Below are 7,285 nucleotides of genomic sequence, written 5' to 3' on the forward strand. Positions count from 1 at the left end.
AAATAGACAACTTGGGTAAGGGCTTTCTTTTCTACTGTTATAGGGAAAAACCTTATCCTTCATCCGCATTAGAAAAAGCCGATTATGCCACTTTCAACAAGAAGAAAAGAAGAATCCCCAATTTTCCCCCTTAAAATAGGTCGAACTAATTTCATAAAGAAAGATGTGGGTTGTAAAGTTTGCTTCGCCCTCCTTTTTTTTCTCATTTTCTTTTTTTTTCGGTATGCCGCTCCGCGAGAAGAGAGCAAATTTCTTTTATAAAGTTATATACTGCTTATTTCTATGGTCTGACTGCTGTTATAAGTCTTCGTCTTTTTTTATTTCTATTTCTATCCAAGAAAACTAACAAAAGAGCATCTTCATCTCATCCAGTTGCTCCAGAGATCGTTCCTGATACGGAGACCGAAGAAGCTTCCCATAGTGAGGCTTCTGATGCTTCCTTGGAATTTTCCATAAGGGATGATCCTTACATTATTGCTCTCGATGATCCTAATAGTCTCTTTTTTGAGATCTGTGACCAATTTTTTGAGTTGATGGAAGCAACCGGAATGGCCTTGCCCAACCAATGGTCTCTCCCAGAATTAGTCCGGGAGGTGATTGGGGAAGAAGCGATGCTAGACCCCTCTGGTCTCGCCGAGATATTGTCCGATCTTGTCCACCATGGTTCACAGAGTTGGTATTGGGATGCAGCTGCAGACCTTCTATCTCTCATTACAAGCATCCATTGTTAGGGTATGATCTTAGTCTTATGCAACGGCATTCTCCCTTGAATTTGACATCAATTTGAATTTATTTTATCATCATGGAATTTTCTACCAGAGCTGAGGAACTCAAAAACTCTATTAGAAAGTAGAATTACCAACTATTACACAAATTTTCAAGTAGAGGAGATCGGTCGAGTGTTCTCAGTTGGAGATGGGATTGCACGTGTTTATGGATTGGACGAGATTCAAACTGGAGAAATGGTTGAATTTTCCAGCGGTGTGAATGGAATAGCGTTGAATCTTGAGAATTAAAATGTAGGTATTGTTGTCTTTGGTAGTGATACCTCTATTAAAGAAGGAGATCTTGTCAAGCGCACTGGATCTATTGTGGATGTTCCTACGGGAAACGCTATGCAAGGACGTGTAAGCGATCACGAACAAAGACGTGTCGAAGTTAAAGCCCTGGGATTATTGAATGTAAATTTGTGCACGAGCCTATGAAAACAGGGTTAAAAGCGGTAGATAGTTTGGTTCCTATAGGCCGTGGTTAATGTGAACTTATAATCGGGGACCGACAAACTGGAAAAACAGATATTGCTATTGATACCATATTAAACCAAAAGTAAATGAACTTAAGGGCCACCTCTGAGAGTGAGACATTATATTGTGTCTATGTAGCGATTGGACAGAAATGCTCAACTGTGGCACAATTAGTTCAAATTCTTTTAGAAGCGAATGCTTTAGAATATTCCATTCTTGTAGCAGCCACCGCCTCGGATCCTGCTCCTCTACAATTTCTGGCCCCATATTATAGGTGTGCCATGAGGGAATATTTATGCGATAATGGAATGCACGCATTAATAATCTATGATGATCTTAGTAAATAGGCCGTGGCATATCGACAAATGTCATTATTGTTACGCCGACCACCAAGCCGTGAGGCTTTCTCAGGCGATGTTTTCTATTTATATTCCCGTCTCTTAGAAAGAGACGCTAAATGATCGGACCAGACAGGTGCAGGTAGCTTGACCGCCTTACCCGTCATTGAAACACAAGCTAGAGACGTATCGGCCTATATTCCTACCAATGTGATCCCCATTACTGATGGACAAATCTGTTTGGAAACAGAGCTTTTTTATTGCGAAATTAGACTTGCTATTAACGTCGGCTTGTCTGTCAGTCTCGTCGTGTCTGCTGCTCAGTTGAAAGATATGAAACAAGTCTGCGGTAGTTCAAAACTTGAATTGGCACAATATCACGAAGTGGCCGCCTTTGCTCAATTTGGCTCAGACCTTGATGCTACGACTCAGGAATTACTCAATAGAGGCGCAAGGCTTAAAGAAGTACCGAAACAACCATAATATGCACCACTTCCAATTTAAAAAAAAAATTCTAGTCATTTATGCAGCTGCCAATGGATTCTGTGATCGAATGCCACTAGACGGAATTTCTCAATATGAGAGAGCCATTCCAAGTAGTATAAAACCAGAATTACTTAAATCCCTTTTAGAAAAAGTTGGGTTAACTAACGAAACAAAGATGGAACCATATGCATTCTTAAAAGAAAGCGTTTTGCCTTTCCTATGATACAAGGAATAATAGACTGACATCACCTTTTTCCTTATTTTATTAGTAGCGGTCTTTTGCTGCTTGACTTCTTGACTTAGACCTTGAAGGTGACGACTGCTCTCCCTTTCCAGTTTAGCCTACCATGGGACATGGGAAGGGACGAGACAAAGTCTTCTTCTTAATAGGATTCTGCTTTTACTAGTAGCGAGTGATCTTTTATACGGAACTGCCAAATGCTTCGTAAGCAAGTGAAAAGCTATTATGTCAATTATATGGGACCTTGCCAATTATCATCTTGATTCAGTCTAGCTATCGGATAACAAAAAAAAATAGCTGAGAGGAGAAGAAAAATAACGGATGCATGTAGTCTGTCGGAAATTAGAAAATCTATGAAAAGACATCTAAGGGGCGTAAGCAAATTCAAGAAAATCCATTATTGAGAGAAGTGGTGATCTCGTCTTGCTTGCTGGGAGAGAGGAAGCTTCCGGACCACCTTTTTCAGCCAGATAGTGAGCGATCACTCTGCAATGAACACTAACTGAAAGCGTCAAAGAATGAGTAGCTATCCCTTACGGGAATCGAACCCGTGTCTTCGACATGAAAAGACGATGTCCTAACCACTGGACGAAAGGGACCAAAAAGCCATTCTTCATATACCTCAGCTCCGAGAATAGAAGTAGTTCTTTTTCTTTCTATACGCAATTGATGATTTCGTTTGTGATCATGTTGGCGATTTCTTCTGTGAATTCGGCAGTCGTCCCCCCTTCCTATGGGTTCCCCCACCGACCTAATTATACACCAACCACGCTCCCTTCCTTTCTCCGATCATAAAGTTCCCTTCTCTCTTTCTTTGTCTTTCATCCCCCCCTGAACAGAATAAGTAAGGTCCCGTTCTTTCTAATTCAAAAAAGAATGAAATAGGGGCGGGGCGCCCGTTTGAAGTGTCGAAGGCCTATGTTAAAGTAAGAAAGAAAGTACGTTAAGGTTACGAAGTCCCTTTTTCGAACAATAAAGAAAGGGAGGCTAAGGGCTTACTTTCTTTGTAAGGTCAGCTGGTTAAGAAAAGCTAAGGTTATGAAATCGCTTAGCCGTTATTTAATTAAGTAGTAGTGAGGCGTCAGTACAGAGTTGCATCAGCTGTAGATATATACTTGGCTAAGGGATAGACTTCATGTCTTCTATTCTCTTTACTTACACCTTACACTTTCACTGAGTCTAATTAGGCTCGGGTGCGGAGCCTTCCACTGTGGACCGAGACTACGCAAAAGTAGAACACCATAGAAACTTCACTGACTTTCTCATAAACCTTGGTTTTGCTACGCTCAATAAGAATCTAAAATAGCGGAAATAGTGTTCCGCTTCCAAAGTAAGTCGTTTTTTCCCAAGTGTGAATTGCAGATGACTCTCTAGTGATTCCATTCCTTCTTTCTTGACTTCTGGGTCAACCCGCATGGGAAGAAGAGGGTCAGCCAAACAGCGGGCAGCTCCATTTTGTAATTTGCCGAGGCAGACCAATTAGGCATTTTATAAAAAGGAAGGGCACTTCTCATCGAAGGGGGCAATAGGAATGAAGGAGGCGGGAAGCTACCGCTTCTAGAATGCAAGCTTATCCTTTACTTTACTTTTTTTAGAGCGTACCTGAAATTCAAAAAAAATGGATGGATGAAGTAATCGGAGTGACAAATGGTTACGGTTGCGGAAACCGGAGAAAGTCGGGAACCGTCGGTTACCTTTTGAATCAAAGTAGCGACAAGCCGAGTACTACGGGGGAAGCTTTGGTTCGTAGACAGCTTTCCTTCCGCGTCGCTTCTTTCTGGCGACTAGCTTCTCAAGTGGGTGGCTTGGTAAGCAATAAGCTACCTTCAGCATCGGGAAAATCCCTATCAAAAAAGAAGAGGACGGAATGGTGGAGAAGGAGGCCCTCCTTACTTCAATGGAAAGGCAGAATCATCGTTTCACAGCCGTTCCTCTACAACTACCATTCGCCCAGGGAACATCGTCGAAGAACAATGTCGGGAACAGGGTGAGAACCTTCTGTTGTTACGCCCTTTTTGTGTTGGTTCTTCCATATCTAGATATGGAGATAGACCCAGAGATAGAGATTTATATCTTTCTATCGATAGATGGATATATTGAGAAACGGATCTTGATCTGCTTTTAAGATTTATGAACAAGAGAGATCCCTAAATATCCAATAGAAAAAAGAGATGAATAAATAGAAATAGATAGGGCGAAGCCAGCTGAAGGAAGGTCGCGTGAGCGCCCCTGCAATCTTTCTAAGCGAGAAACTTAACATTGAGAAAGAAGGGACTTAGATTCTAATATTAGTAAAGGCGCGTTAGCCTATCTGTGGTCATAGGGTATGGGGGTTCCGAAAGGATCTGATCGTAGATAGAGATGGAAAATGGGGGTAGGGGCGGATGTAGCTAAGTGGATAAAGGCAGAGGATTGTGAATCCACCACGCTCGGGTTCAATTCTCGTCTTTCGCCCATCAATAATGGACCATTTGTTAGCTCATCTCAACATATTACCTTAATGGATTGGAGATAACAAGAATCATGATAGATGGGGGATCGGCTGTCATTCTCCTACCTTTGAGAATTCTAAAACGTCTTGCGGTTGCTATTAATCGATTGGCCCCAAGCAATGGGATATTCAATTGAGGAACCCCATGGGTTGTACAATGAAAGAGGAATGTTAGCACTGTTTGACGCCATGTATTCTCCAGCAGAAAAGAGAACTCTCTTTGAAGATCCAGAATGCGAAAAAGTCTTTATGCGGCCGGGCTTAGGGTGTGATTAGAAGGTTGAGGTACCCGAGCAAGATAGTCACATGTTCGAAGATGATAAAAAGAAGTATTTCACATTTTTGAGGAACATGATTCTGATGAGGATGAAAAAGTTAAGAAAGAAAAGGAAGAAGAACTAGAGTGAACAGCACGAACAACTTTGACTCGTCTCACCAGCTAATGGATGAAAGCAGTCAAAGAAACTACTGCTACTTGAATTGAAATAAAAAGGATTTTGTTTCAATTTAATGCATCCGGCTAAGAGGATGAGGATAAGTCTTTTGTGAAAGTGCCCCAATGATCTCTCGAGTCGTCTTCAAGGGATGGTGGTTATTCATTAAGATAATCTGATGCAGACTGGTAGACTTAATGGAGCTAGCGGTAATAAGATTTGATATACTGATTGGCTTTAGTATGCGCAGGAATTACATAATCTATAGATACAGAGTTTCCTTCATCTGATGGCATTTCAACAATTGGCAATGCCTCATATTCAAGGAGTATGCGCGAGAGTAGACATATAGAAATCGACAAAGTCAATGGGTACTCGTCGGGTAGTATTCCCAATCTGAGCTTCCAATGCGAGGTTTTCTCCTAGAAAAGTTCCCCAGTCATTAGCTTTCCGGTCAGCGCTGGGCATTCGCTTCTATGGTAAATAGGTCCTTATGCTCTCTGAATCTACTTGTATATAGTCCTCAAGCTGAGCGCTCCAAGCCGAGCACTCAATTTACATTGATCTTTCCGCCCGCTAGTTGATAGATTGGGTACAAATCCAGGGGCATAGCGAAGGGCATAAGGACGTTCGATGATGGTTGCCTCGCGAAAGTCGTTGTGGCGTGGAGAGGTCAAGCGTCCATCTCACAGGCTCTGCCGTTAGATCATTTATTGGTTCAAGAGGCGTAGCACTGGAACTATTCCTTGGTCCCGCCTTTCTAACTTTACGGCTCCTTATGGGTCTTGATCTCGAGATATTCTGGGTAGAAGAGAAAATTCCAAGCACAAATCCAGATGTAGAGATGAGAGCCGCGGATCCCATTGGTGATGACCCAGTAACGAAGCCAGAAGCGAAGCCAGGGGCACATCCCATTGATTCAGTGGTTTACCTTGACTCATGAAAGCACATGTTGATCCAGTTGCCCGAGCTGATGAACTTGACCCAATAGATATATGAGAAGCAATAGAGTAACAGGTGGAAGAAGATCCAATTGATGGCAAAGTGTAATCATCATCAGTGGAAGTAGATCTAGTGCTAGGAGGTCGGGGAATTAAAATGTCCAGATTCATATTCAAAGTCATATAGGTGCGGTCGAGCGGAAAAAGCCCAAGAGCTCCCCGCGTGGGGACCACCTACACAGGCATACAATTGCGCACCAAATGGGTTAACAAAGAAAGAGCGCATGTACACAACATAACAAAGCTTAACCTCCGTCTATTGAGACGGAACCAAGGCAGTTCCATATAGAAATGAATAGTCGGAGAAGGGTACGAGAAGTCATCATATAGAGGACCATGGCCAGCAGTATCACGCCACCCATAGTCGAGGAAAAAGTGGCTCGTAGCTCGATGACAAGTTGAACTATCGTCTCTGGTAATATGCATGGGTAATGAGTGAAAGCACTCAATCTAGGCCATGATAAAGCAGGCGCAATCTACCAACCACGTAGACCCACAGAGCGGTAGGATTGGGACGAAGAAATTTCATGTCCTTGTAAACCCCTAGTGAATCGATAGGTGGGAGCAGAACAACCTTGGATCGGGAAGCTCTAGATAATGATAAATGAGAGTAGTCAGTAGTGCGGATATTCGGGCTCACGGAGTACCAGTGCTTGTTTATGAAAGATTCACCGGGCAAGCAAGGGAAGTCAAAGCCCTTGAGTGTAGTGTATGCCACCCGTCTGCCGATGGATAAGCGAACCTATCACTGGATCAAGCAGTGGTGGCATACCTTCGCTCAATTATGGATGTGGTTCATACATAATATGTATCGTGTTACAATATTGATACAGAGCATGTTGAAAACGAACCACCAATAGCAGATCCAAATGAAATTCGTTCTCCAGATCGGGATCCATAGCGCGTTTCAGATCCGGTTCAGTATCAAGGTGATTTTACTTCCGCACGATCAATTCGTGAATTGACCAAAGATCACATCGGTTGCACGATCAATTCGTGATAGACCTAAGTAGGCACCTGCTCTCCTATTTTGAATGAAGTAAGGGTGGG

General features: G+C 42.6%; 1 non-coding gene and 1 pseudogene across 1 annotated transcript; one reads left to right on the top strand and one right to left on the bottom strand.

The window, feature by feature from the left end:
- The first annotated feature begins 802 nt into the window (after window positions 1-802).
- LOC126667475 (ATP synthase subunit alpha, mitochondrial-like) lies at window positions 803-2,065 on the top strand (annotated as a pseudogene).
- A 771-nt stretch (window positions 2,066-2,836) lies between these two features.
- TRNAE-UUC (transfer RNA glutamic acid (anticodon UUC)) lies at window positions 2,837-2,908 on the bottom strand. Its single transcript has one exon. It is a non-coding gene; the product is annotated as a tRNA-Glu (tRNA).
- Between the last annotated feature and the right edge of the window lie 4,377 nt (window positions 2,909-7,285).

The sequence above is a fragment of the Mercurialis annua genome, linkage group LG2 (assembly GCF_937616625.2).
Source record: "Mercurialis annua linkage group LG2, ddMerAnnu1.2, whole genome shotgun sequence".
In the NCBI taxonomy this organism is placed as follows: Eukaryota; Viridiplantae; Streptophyta; class Magnoliopsida; order Malpighiales; family Euphorbiaceae; genus Mercurialis; species Mercurialis annua.